We start from the raw sequence: 12,734 nt of genomic DNA on the forward strand, positions 1-12,734 counted from the left end.
TTTGTTCCTGATCTTTCTGATTTTATTGTGGAGATCTATCCACATTTGTTCACCCCAAAATATTTTTGTCACCTCCCAGTAAGAACAGATATTTGCAAAGAGATCGGCTTATTTTCACTTCATATAAAATTGGAAAGAATGGCAATAAAATCTGGGATTCAGATTTTGGATGCACCCACAATTACCCCCATAGCCTGAAGTGCATATACTGTATAGGAGTGTGTGTCTTAGCAATGCTCTCAAAAAGTGCACTTCAATGGCATGAGGGAAAGTACTGTACCCCCAAATCTTAGATGGAAATGTTCAGTGCTATGGAATTCTGGGAAGTATAGTTTGTTGCCATTGAGCCATGGCAGTTAAAGTGGTGTCAAACTGGATTATTTCTGCAGTATGAATGCAGCCTTGATCTATTTTCCCCATGGTACACTACTGTCTGATGCTGTTTGGTTCACTAGTTAGAACTAGCCACAGCCTGTCCAGATTTTGAATGGAGTAACAGTGGTTAGTTAAGAAGGAAGCCATATATTCCTATCAGCCATGACAAAAGACGAGAAGGGAGATAGGTATGCATAACCTGAGGCTCATTCATATAAAACTAAGCTACTGTTTAGTATGACACTGAAGCAGTCATCATTGTGGGACTGTATCTATTGCCCCAAACAAAACATTAGAAGGTATGTAGACAACATTTGTGCTTGTGGGACTTCACTTACCCAACAACTATGTCATGGTACTATATTAAACTGATCATAAATTCTTATCTATCAAAATATTACAGTCATTTTCTTTTGCTCTCACACCATAAGGATTGAATGATTGAATTCTCCAGCTTTCACTGAAAAAAATAAAAACATTTGCCAGACGGTCCGATAGTCCTTCCTGTAATACCATTCTGTGGATTTTAAAAGTTTCCTGATTTCCTACTATTGCCCTTTGGACAAAGGAAAAGTGCATTCATTAATACACTAAATATTTCATTGACAAACTGTTCCTAAAATGTCTCTAAAGGGATATATATACTGTGATAGTTGGTGCAGTGCTGTTACAATCTATGTTGTGTTTATGCTGAAGGACCACTTTGATCCTCTTGAAAGTGTTGACTATTCCTTCCGCTCATCTCTTACTTCTGACTTATGCAGTGCAGTTGTATCAATTTAAGGTTAAGGGCCTGAATAAATTCTTTTGTGAAGACTATTAGCAGGTCTTTTAAAACTGAAAAGATCCCAAGCATCTAATGATTTTATGAGAACAGAATAACAAGTGATGAGTTTTATTGAAATTTATTGGAGAACTTATCATATTAGCAGTGTATAATAGTAGTTTGAGTGTGACTCTGGAGACCTGGATTTGAATCTCTGCTCGGCAATGGAAATTCACTGGGTGACCGTGGGCATGTCATACTCTCTCAGCCTCAGAAAAAACAAAGGCAAACCCTTTTCTGAACAAATCTTTCGCAAAAAGCCCTATGATAGCTTCTCTTTAGGTTCACCATAAGTTGGAAATGACTTGAAGGCACACGACAATAACAATATTCTTACATTATGTGGTTCATTTTGAAAATAATGGAAAGGGGCTCAGCAGCTTTTTAACTGGATTAGTTTTTGCTTTGCTGTCACTGGTTATGTTTTATTTTAGATTTGTAGAGAGAGGGGTTTTGTTTTTTAAATACTAGCTATAATAAGCCAGCATGATGTTGTGTTTAGAGTGCTGGATAGTTACTTATGGTATCCAAGTTCTAGTCCCCTTTGTGTCATGACACTCATAGGGCAAGCTTGAGTCACTCAGCCTGACCTGTCTTATGGGGTTATTGTGAGAATAAAATAGGGAGGAATATCATGGAGGTATATCAAGGATGACGAATTCCCAGCCCTCCAGATGTTTTTGTCTACAGCTCTCATCACCCTACCAAGCATAGCCAATGGTAAAGGATTGAGGGAGTTATGAGCTAAAACATCAGGAAGATCAAAGAAAACTAAATTCCTAATCATTTTGGGCATCAATGTAGAAAGTTAATACGGTGCCCCAGGTATACTATGTGTTGCTTGGTGCCTCTGAATTTACTGAGATTTACACTTGCATGCAATCTGTAACATCAGAACAATCTGGAAGACTTACAACAACCTTTTAAGGTAGAGCAATATTATTTTCCTTAAATTACAATGGTCGTGAAAGCCATGGCAGCTTGTCTAAAGGTATCCAGGAACCTATCTAAGGTGAGAACTGAAGTGGGCAATTTTGATCTGAAGCATGCCTCATTCTCCCAATCATTCAATGGCATTAGCTCTTATGCAGCTGTCAAAATGTTCATAAGCATGTTCTGGGGAAATCCTTTTATTTAGTGAAATACACCCAGTGGGAGTGGAGAGGTGGAGTTACAGGGGTTGTTTACACTTATAGGAATTCATTTTGACAAATGACATGCATGCCAAGAGCGAGTGGCACAGGAGGTGAGAAAATACAGAGCTCTGCTCTATAATTAATTTTATCTGAGAATACTGCTTACGTAGCACTTGCCCTGTTGGAATTATCGGAACGGTCTTTGGAGATATTTAAGTCTCTAGGCTCATCTTGGATCACGTTAGTGAATCAGCTCTTGTGAGTGGAAATAGTTTTCCCTTTGCAGATCACTCTTCTTGTCTGTACAAAACAGTATGCACGTTTGGGGGGTGGGGGAGAACTCTGTGTCACTGCCCCTTAATGCATATCACCTAACAAATGCTGTCACCTCAGACAATGTGGATCACAGGGCATGAGGGGGAGCGTCTTTCAAGCATTTGTATCCCAACTTTAGAAGTTCAAGTGGGTATATCAAGTTCAAGTTCAAGTGGGTATATCAATCCTACAGTTCAAGCAGGCAGAACTCTAATTGTCATGGCTTTTTATTTATTTATTCCTTCAATTTACATTCTGCCTCTCTCCTAGTGTGGGATCCAATGTAAGCACACTTACAAAGCTAAAACATCCTTAAGAATCCTGGGTTTTGTAATTTAGCGAAACACTCAGAAGTTTACATGAGAAAGAGCTTTAATTCCCAAGCTTAAGCAGCACAGAATTCTAGGTATGTCAACCAAACTTCCAAGATTCCACAGGATGGAAAAATGCCAGTTAAAGTGGCCTCAAAACTACAGTAACTATAACTATGCAGTGTGGATACATCATTATCCATAATGAAATCATATCTTATCTATATTTTGTTGTTCTGTGCCTTCAAGTCATTTCTGATTTATGGAAACCTTAAGGCGTCCCTATCATGGGGTATGGCAGCACACATATTGCATCCAGGAGACCACATTAATCAGGAATACAGTATTTGTTTACTGGTGGACAAGACAGTCACCCTTATCCCATCAAGCAGCTGTCCAGGAAGGGTGGGGTGGAAGTGCCAGAGAGCACCTTTGCTGTTCTCTGATTATACCTATGAAAAGGGCAGTGGATGTGACTATGTCAGGTGCTGCAAAAACAGAGCTCCACCACCACTTTTTGAATACCCCTAACCTACAAGACACACAGCCTTTGTTAAATAGAAAGGTTGCAGGATTCATGGCCTCAGTCCTATTATTAGTCCCCAACTAAAGTAGACCACTGAATCAATTTCAGAATAGTGGATCAAGACTTTTGTAAATTCAATTGATTCAATGAGTGTACTCTAGTTGAGACTAACAATACACACAGGCAAGACACACAGTCTCTTTGTTTAACAGAAAGGTTGTAGGATTCATCTTACCTTCAAGGACTAGTGGGCAGATTTTTCCTTAAAAAAGTAAATGAACAACACACCTTTGCTGCTTTGGCTGGTGTGAGTTGACATGGTCTTCAATGCAGAGGAAAATCAGCCATTATGCCCTTTCACTCCCAATCTGAAACAACCCATCATTTCATATCCTGTCTCCCAGTCACAAACAAAAATGGTTGTACATTTTTATTTTAAAAAACTCAGTGCAGCTGTTGTGTCAAAACACCCAGTCAATGTGTGTGTGTGTGTGTGTGTGTGTGTGTATACACACACATATATACACAAATACAACTACTAAACCTTGATAGTTCCAGCTAGTGCAGATCTATTGATTCAATTGTTGAATGGTGACCTAACACTTACATAAAGCCCATTGATTCAATGGGTGTCTGCCAGCTGAGGCTAACGGTAAAATTAAGGCTCATGAAACTAAAACAGAAGGATTAATTTGAATTAAATCCAGCTAATTCAGAACAACAGGTAAAACTCTGATTTGCTTGAGCAAGGAATAGTTTTGCCTATACCTAAAATCATGTCAGAGTTGGTACCGGGCAGGTGAAAAGGCATGATAGAAAATGCCCTCTTTCCTAAAGGCTGGGAGGAAAGAATTTGATCATACTTTGTAGAACACTGTCCAACAGCCTTGAAATTTCAGCAGTAAAGTCCATCCTGACCATGCAATAATTTCAAGCAGCAAAATGTTTGGGTCATCTCTACCCCTTCTCACCTTTTTCTACATCCTGAACATATAATTACAGCCTCAGAGTTTACAACATCATTTGTCTGGCAGAGAATTTACAATCCAAGTTGAATGAGTAGAGCATGAACATCTTTGGATTGGGGCCATGATCTCCATAAGACAAGATTAAACTCTCTGAAAAAAGAGGAAAGAAATTTTGAGTTTCCAAAATAAAATAATCTATAAACAGACAGTTGGAAAGCCTTGGTATTTGGAAGACTTGATTAAAGTTGATAAAAAGCATTTACCTGAAATATATTTCCAATCAGGGTAGACGTATAAAATAAATTTCATTTATATAAACACAAAGCCTTAGAGATAACTATAGACAGAACTGAGTAATAATGTTGATGTGCACAACTTAAATGCACCAATAATATTATTAAACAGAGCTTTTGAGTATAATCAAAATAACAGTTGCACTAATTCCCCATCCCTTCTTTTTATTGCAAGTACAATTTAGCCATAGGCAAACAGATGCTCTTATACAGAATGTAGCTTTGTATTTGATTGGTAAGGACCAACATGGGTTGAGTATTACCTGATAGCATGGAGACACAAAAAAGAGAGACTTGTAAAAAGACATACATTGATAACTATGATTGATTGAATGATAAAAGATGTACAAACTCATGCTACCCTATTAAAAGTTGGTCCTAATAAATTTAATGAGACTTAACTATTTTAAGTTCAAATAGATAGTATTGCGCTAGTATAGTGATTTGAATATTGGACAACTCTAGAGACCAAGGTTAGAAGGAGACCAAGGTTTGAATCCCTGCTCAATGATGGAAGCCCACTGGGAAACTCTGGGCAATTCACTCTCTTTCTCAGCCTCTGAGGAAAGCATGACAAACCTCCTCTGAACAAATTTTGCCACAAAAACCCCTTGATAGAGTCACCATAAATCATAAATGACTTCAGGGGGTAGGCTCCACTGAACACACTGAGATGTTTTTTATGAGTAAACATGTACCTGATCAAGACTCCACAATTGTTTAACTGAAAGTAAAGAGTTTTATTATTGCGTATGTGCACACATCCTTTGAGATCGATCCATCCATCCAATCTTTCTATCCACCCCCTAACATGAATGAACCATCTTGGAAATGTTGGTTTTGAACTACTACTCTTGAGTTCCCTGGTAGACTTCTTTTATACCAGACAGAATGATACCCCATGCCACTTTTTTATGCAAGAACTGGGATTGTGCCATTGTGGATGGCCAAATGTCTCATTGAGACCCTTGGCATGTGTGCACTCATCTTTAAAGGATGAATGGAGCTTCTGGCATCCTTGGGAGTATGGTGGTATGGCCCTGAAGAAAACATTTCAGGTCACAATTCTGGACACACTTGTAAATAACAATAATAATAATAATAATAATTTTATTTGCATCCTGCCCAATCAGTGAGGAATCTTGTTAGGCTGTTTCTTTAAAATCAGGTGTAATATCAAGTGTGGCTTACTCTGGAATAAACAGGTGTAATATGGACTGCTGTTATGTCTGCTCTGGAAGACCTTTTGATTGAATAAAGGCCTGTTACAGACTGCCAAAATAAAGCTGCTTCGGGTCTCTTTGGAGGTATGCTATTTAAATGATGCATGGGTCCTAAGAGTCTGGAGGTCGCGCCAAAGCCATACTCCATTCCTAAGCACTGGAGTGCAGCTTTGGTGCAGCTTCCCGATTCCTAGGGTGCATGCATCATTTAAACAGCATACCTCCAAAGAGACCCGAAGCAGCTTTATTTTGGCAGTCTGTAACAGGCCAAAAATTTTGGAAAAGAAGTGAATTTCAAGTTCCTAATATATAGATCATTATTGTCTGATATTACCTTGTTTGTGGATGATGATCTTGTTTATCATTTGAACAATACCAGTGTTTGAATGATCTCACCTATAATCCTTAATGTTTCATATTAATTTCCATGCAAAATAGACAAAAGACCAGCAGGCTGTTTTCTCCTTCAATAAACCAAGCTGTGCCAATCAGTCACAGACTTACACACAAATGTTCAAGATGCCCACCTAAGTCAAAATATCAACTTTGATCAAAATTGGTTCATTAATGTATTCTAGAGCAGAAAAATACAGACATTTGATGTGTTTGTTCAGGAAGGACACAAAATAATTGATGAATTGGATTCAGAGCCTCATTAAGGTAGTATTTTGGTGTGTGTGTGTGCACCTTAGACAACGTGCCAAGTTCAGTGACCATGTGATCAAGGATGTGGATTTGTATAACAAACCAGATCAGCAAACATATTATTAGTACAGAGGGACTAAAACACAACTTCATATAGAGATTGGTCTTTAACTTGGACATGTAATGTGGTTTTATACTCAGCGAATGAAAAGCATCTATGTACTCAGAAAATCAAAGAGAGGGAAAGCACATGTAAACCTTCAAATTAAGTACTGAGAGGAATTGGGTGTAACACAGACACGATATACCATGGATTGAAGGTTGAGGTTTCTGGTGTGAGTTTTGAGAGTGAGAAGTCAGTTCTCCTCAAAAACTAAAGAACATTAGTGGATCCCTCTGGCGAAACATGTCAATACTTTATTCCATCATCAAACTTGCCACTCTAACTGTAATGTGCGAATTCACATGTGCATGACAATCACTCAAGAATTTTTTAAAATGTCAAGAAATGACACTCAGTGGTACAAAATTACTAACAAGATCTAACACCAAAAACAAACCTTTCACATTGCTTCACTGTACCTTAAATGCAGGAAAAAATGATAAAGTCTATGAATCATTGAATTTTAATGCAGAATCAAATCATACCCAGTCAGGTGCAATTTGGCAGTCACTCCAGAGAAGGTGTAACATTGTGGTCAATTGCTCTCAAATGACCTGAAAAGTGGCTGGGAATATACCCAGTGGTATAAGTAACACAGGTTTTGTAAAGAACCACTCGCACTGCTTAGACTCTTGCCAATTAACTTTCACTGCTCAAATTATGGAGTAAGTAATAGTGTTCGCTAATTGAGAATAAAGGAGAGTATTTAACTATTTAAAATTGGTCTTGGAATGATTTCTGTTCAGGATTAAATTAATATCAGTTGATGCCAAAATGCAGTAGTAATCACCCCATTTTACAGGTGCAGCTATTTATCCTAGCCAGGTTACAAGATATACAAACCAATCCTTGACTCAGATACAAATCTTATAGTGTTTAACTGGGGTTACTCCCAGGAAAACCTGTAGTTGATTTCAGCCTCTGTATATTCCAAATTATATTCATGTATATTGTGTGCAAAGGGAGGTTCACAGCTGAACATTAAGAAACCAAACATAATGACTGCAGATGACTTCTTTAACTTTAAGGTAGATCATGCAGACATTGGAATACCAGTAGTTAAAAGATTTTTCCATAGTTGCCTGAGTCATTAATCAGAATGGAGACAGCAATCAAGAAATCAGGAGAAAACTATTCATTTGTTTATTTAATTTATTTAATACCTTTTATTTAATACACTGCCTTTCTCCCAGTAAAGGACCAAAGGCAGCATACACATCTTAAACAAACACAATAGAATTTTTAAAATCTCAATGAAAAAATTAAATACAATACAATGAAATTTGATGTATAACACAAGTTAAAAACACAATTTAGCAGCATTAAAAGACAATTAAACAGACTAAAATAGAAAATATTTATAACCCCCTCTGTTTTAAAAAGCTCTAGAGGAAGAGCAGCTATGAAGGGACTAGACAAGAACCTCAAGTGTAAAGATAAATAAATGAATACAGACTTTAGGATTATCCATGCCATTTTAATTCCCATTTCTATGTATGGTTGTGAAAGCTGGACAGTGAAGAAAGCTGATAGGAAGAACATCAACTCACTGGAAATGTAGTGCTGGAGAAGAGTTCTGTGGGTACTGCGGACTGCAAAAAAGACAAACAAACATGTCCTAGAACAGATCAAGCCTGAACTCTCCCTGGAAGCCAGGATGGCTAAACTGAGATTGTTGTACTTTGGCCATATTGTGAGACAACAAAGCTTGGTAAGGTAGGAGGCAGTAGGAAAAGAGGAAGACCACAGTGCAACAGATAGATTCAATCAGAGAAGCCAATCAGCCCTGATTCTGCAACACTGGAGCAGGGCTGTTGATGAGAGCATACCTTGGAAGTCTCCCATTCATGGGATCACCATAAGTCAAGGCTGACTGGAACGCAGCTAACAACAACAAATTAATTATGGCTCATGCCATTTCTTTATTTAATTGAAGTTATATCCCACTTTCCTCTCAACATGGGACCCAAAGTGGCTACCAAGATATAAATCTGATGATTAAAAAATTAACTTCATTAAACAAGCTACATATTAAAACACTACAAATTTTAAAAAGTGTAAAATCATTTCAAAGCATATCAGTAAAAATAAAAGGACAGCACACCCTCCCCTATTAATAATCAAAACATCTATTTAAATAAAAAGGGCCTTTGCCTGCTAGCCAAAAGAGGGCAGAGGGAGTGTCCCTCCAACCTCCAAAAGGAGGCAGCCACTAAGAAGGCCCTCTCCATCGGGACAGTGATGGTGATGGGACAAAGGAAAAAGTCCTCCCTGATGATCTTAAGATTAAGGTATGGGGAGAAATGGTCTTTCAGAGAGTCTGAATCTAAGCCATAAACTTTTGTGTACTGCAGTCCACTTCATTACATGGACGAAAGTGATAGCTGGAGTTACAGATATGTTTGGGGGTGATGTGTAAACATGAAATGAAACACAGATAGTACAGACAGTGCCCATTGTCTACAATCCTCCCTTTCTCAACACAGTTATTATACAGGCTGAGTCTTCCTTATGCAGAAGTCCAAAATATTCCAAAAATCAAAGCTTTTCTTCATAGAGGATGGGATGAGATAGTGACACCTTTGCTTTCTGTCTGATAGTTCAGTCTACATAAACTGTGTTTCATGCAAAAAAAAAATCTTTAAAAGTGTGTATAAAATTACCTTCAGGCTAGGTGCGTATGAAACATAAATGAATGTTAAGATTAGACATGAGTCCCATCTCTGAGATATCTCATTACATAAGGGGCCAGCATGGCATACTGGTAATGATCAGCATTGGACGATTCCCAGCTCAGCCATGGAAACCCACTGAGTGACTTTGGGAAAGTTACACTCTCTCAGCCTCAGAGGATGGCAATGGCAAGCCCCCTCTGAAGAAACTTGTCGAGAAAACCCTATGATAGGTTCACCTTAGGGTTGCATAAGTTGCAAAGGATTTGAAGATACACAACAACAACATTGAAAAAATTCCACAATCCCCCCCCCCAAAAAAAAAAACCAAGATTCAAAACACATCTGGTTTCAAGCATTTCGAATAAGGAAGACTCACCCTGTACCTGAAATGCTAGATAACACTTTTCTGACCACAAAATCTTATAGTGTAACAATATAGCCATTATTCTGTAGAATCAGTTATGCAGAGAAATGTTGTTGCACTTTTGAGACTAGCTGAAAGAAGCTGGCAGCATGAGCTTGTGTAGACTTGGACCTCCTTCCTCAGATGCACCTTTGAGACTAACTGAAAGAAAGAAGTTGGCAGCATGCACTTTCCTAGACTTGAGTCCACCTCCTCAGATACATTCTACTGTAACAAATGGGAACATTTTTTGGGATGTCCCAAAACTTTGCACATTTGAGCCCCAGGATTGAAAGAAATAAGAGTGTTTCCCTATGTCTGGGATCGCACAGAGTAGCGGTTTGAGCACTGGACTCTGGAGACCAGGGTTCAAATGCCGGCCCAGCCATGGGTGACCTTGGGGAGGTCATACTCTCTCAGCCTCAGAGGATGGCCATGGCAAACCCCCTCTGTGTAGAAACCTGCCAAGAAAACCCCATCATAGAACAATGACAATAACAACAGCCTAAGCCACTCTCAGCAGCCATACTTGGAAGAAGAAAATCCCTTGCAGTTTAACACACGTTTACTAAAGAATTAAAGCCCTCCCTGTGGGACTGAAAGAGATCTCTAAGCCCCAAGAAAGGCCACACTTTCTTGCCCCAGGAGGGCCTCCTGCTGTGAGAAAGGGGCACTCGTGAAGAAAGGGGGGGGAGAAGAGCAGCCCCTCCGAAGAAAACCATGAATAAAAATTGAGAAGCTGGGAGCAGGAGCTTTCCTAGGCTGCTTGAGCCTCATGCCAAAACATGGAGCCTCTGAGGAAGGAGACTCAAGCCCAGGAAAGCTCAGGCGCCCAACCTTTTCCTTTCACTTAGGGGCCACAAAATCCCTTGACATATTATTATTATTGGTACCTTTGCTTTCTCCTCAGGTTCCCAGCTCCTTCCTTCCAGTTAAGGGGTGTCCACACTGCAGAGTTAAAGCAGTCTGACACTACTTTCACTGCCACAGCTCTGTCCTACAACCACCCCCCCCCCCCGGAGTTTGTAGTTTGATGAGGCACCCAGAGCTCTCCTGACATCCCAGGCTGAATACTTCACCAAACTACAAATGCCAAGGTAGTGTCATGACAGTTCTGCAGTGTGGATATACACCCTTAGTTTCAAAGGGGCTAAAGATCCCTTCGAATATTAATATTATTATTATTAGTGCTGAATTGCTTTAATACCTTTTAATACCTTGCTTTCTTCTCCTTAGGAAGGGGGCTCAAGTCTCGGAAAGCTCATGCTCCCAGCTCCTCTCTTTCACTTAATCTCAAAGGGGCTACAAAGTCCCTTGGAACAATTTATTATTATTATTATTATTATTATTATTATTATTATTATTATTATTTAGTCATGACTTGCTTTGACACTTTTGCTTTCTCCTGAGGAAGTGGGCTCAAGCCTAGGAAAGCTCCTGCTCCCAACTTCTTTCTTCCAGTTAGCCTCAAAGGAGCTACAGGATCCCTTGGAACACCATTATTTCTTACTATTATTCATTATATCATTCTTAGGGCTTGAGTTGCTTCGAACCTTGTTTCCCCTGAGGAAGTGGACCAATTTTAGGAAAGCTCTGCTCCCAAACATCTTTCTTCCAGTTAGTTCAAAAAGCGGGTACAACCTCCTTGGAAAAAACACTATGGTGTAAGTACAGGCCAAAAATAAAACGCGCTTCGAGTCCACTTTGGGAGGTATGGTATTCAATGATTGCAAGCGTCCTAAGAGTCAAAAGCACCACCAAACAGCCACGCTCCAGTCCTCGGATTGGGTGGCAGCTTTTGGTGTGGCTTTTGGACCCTTAGGACGGCCAATGTATCTAAGGCCTGTTACAGACAGCCAAAATAAAAGCTGCTTCGAGTCACAGTGGACATCTGGTGTTTCAATGATTGCGTGGCGTCCTAAGAGTTCCAGGAAGCCACACAAAAAGCCCTGCCAGTCCTTAGGGCTGGGAGGCATGGCCTTTGGTGTGTAGTTCTGGACTCTTATGGCCGTGCCAATGCATCATTGGAAACCCCCTTATGTCACTGTGACTCGAAGGCAGGCTTTACTTTGGCTGTATGAACAGGCCCATGAAATACCTCCCTCCCAAAGTGACTCGAAGACTTTTTTTGGCTGTCTGAACAGGCCATTTTAGTGCTGAGTTGCTTGAGGCCTTGCTTCCCTTCAAAGATGGGCCATTCCTGCCACATCCGCTCCAAACGTTTCCCCGTAGTCCCCAAAGGCCGCCGCCGCAGGGCCTTGCCCAGGCGCTTTCCCACAGCTCCCCCCGCCCTCTCACCCCCCCCCCCCCCCAGCGCCCTTACCTGGGCCACTCCCTCCCTCCCTCCCAGAGGAGCCCTTTTGCCCACACAAAAAGGGGCAACGTCAGCCTTGGGGGGGGAAATCCTTGGCGGCCTCTGGCTGAAGAAGGGGAAGAGGCGGCGGGGCGGCGCTGGAGCCTGGCGCGAGGGGAGGGGAGGAGAGCCTGCGAAAGCGCGGCGTTGAGGGTCCTCCCGGAGGAGGGGGCCCTCCTAGAGAGGGAGAGAGAGAGAGAGGACCGGGGCGAGGGGGGCCGCGGGTGATGGGGTCCTCCAGACAAGGGCTCCCGAAAGAGAGGGAAGAAAGGGTTCGGCTCCAGAAGGGCAGAGTGACCTTCTCGCCGAGGAGGAGGGCGGCGGGCGGGCGGGCGGCGCGTGTCTTACCTCGGGCCCCTCATGGCGGCTGTGTAACCTGACGGGCAGCTGAGGAGGGGGGAAGAGAGGAGCCATGCCGCTCTGTCCCTCGGAGGACCGGGCGCCCGCCAGCGGCTCCCTCTCCATCCCTCCTCTCTTCGGGCGGCGGAGGAGGGAGGGTGGAACAAGGGTGGATCTATGCTC

The sequence above is a fragment of the Sceloporus undulatus genome, chromosome 1, assembly GCF_019175285.1.
Source record: "Sceloporus undulatus isolate JIND9_A2432 ecotype Alabama chromosome 1, SceUnd_v1.1, whole genome shotgun sequence".
NCBI lineage: Eukaryota > Metazoa > Chordata > Lepidosauria > Squamata > Phrynosomatidae > Sceloporus > Sceloporus undulatus.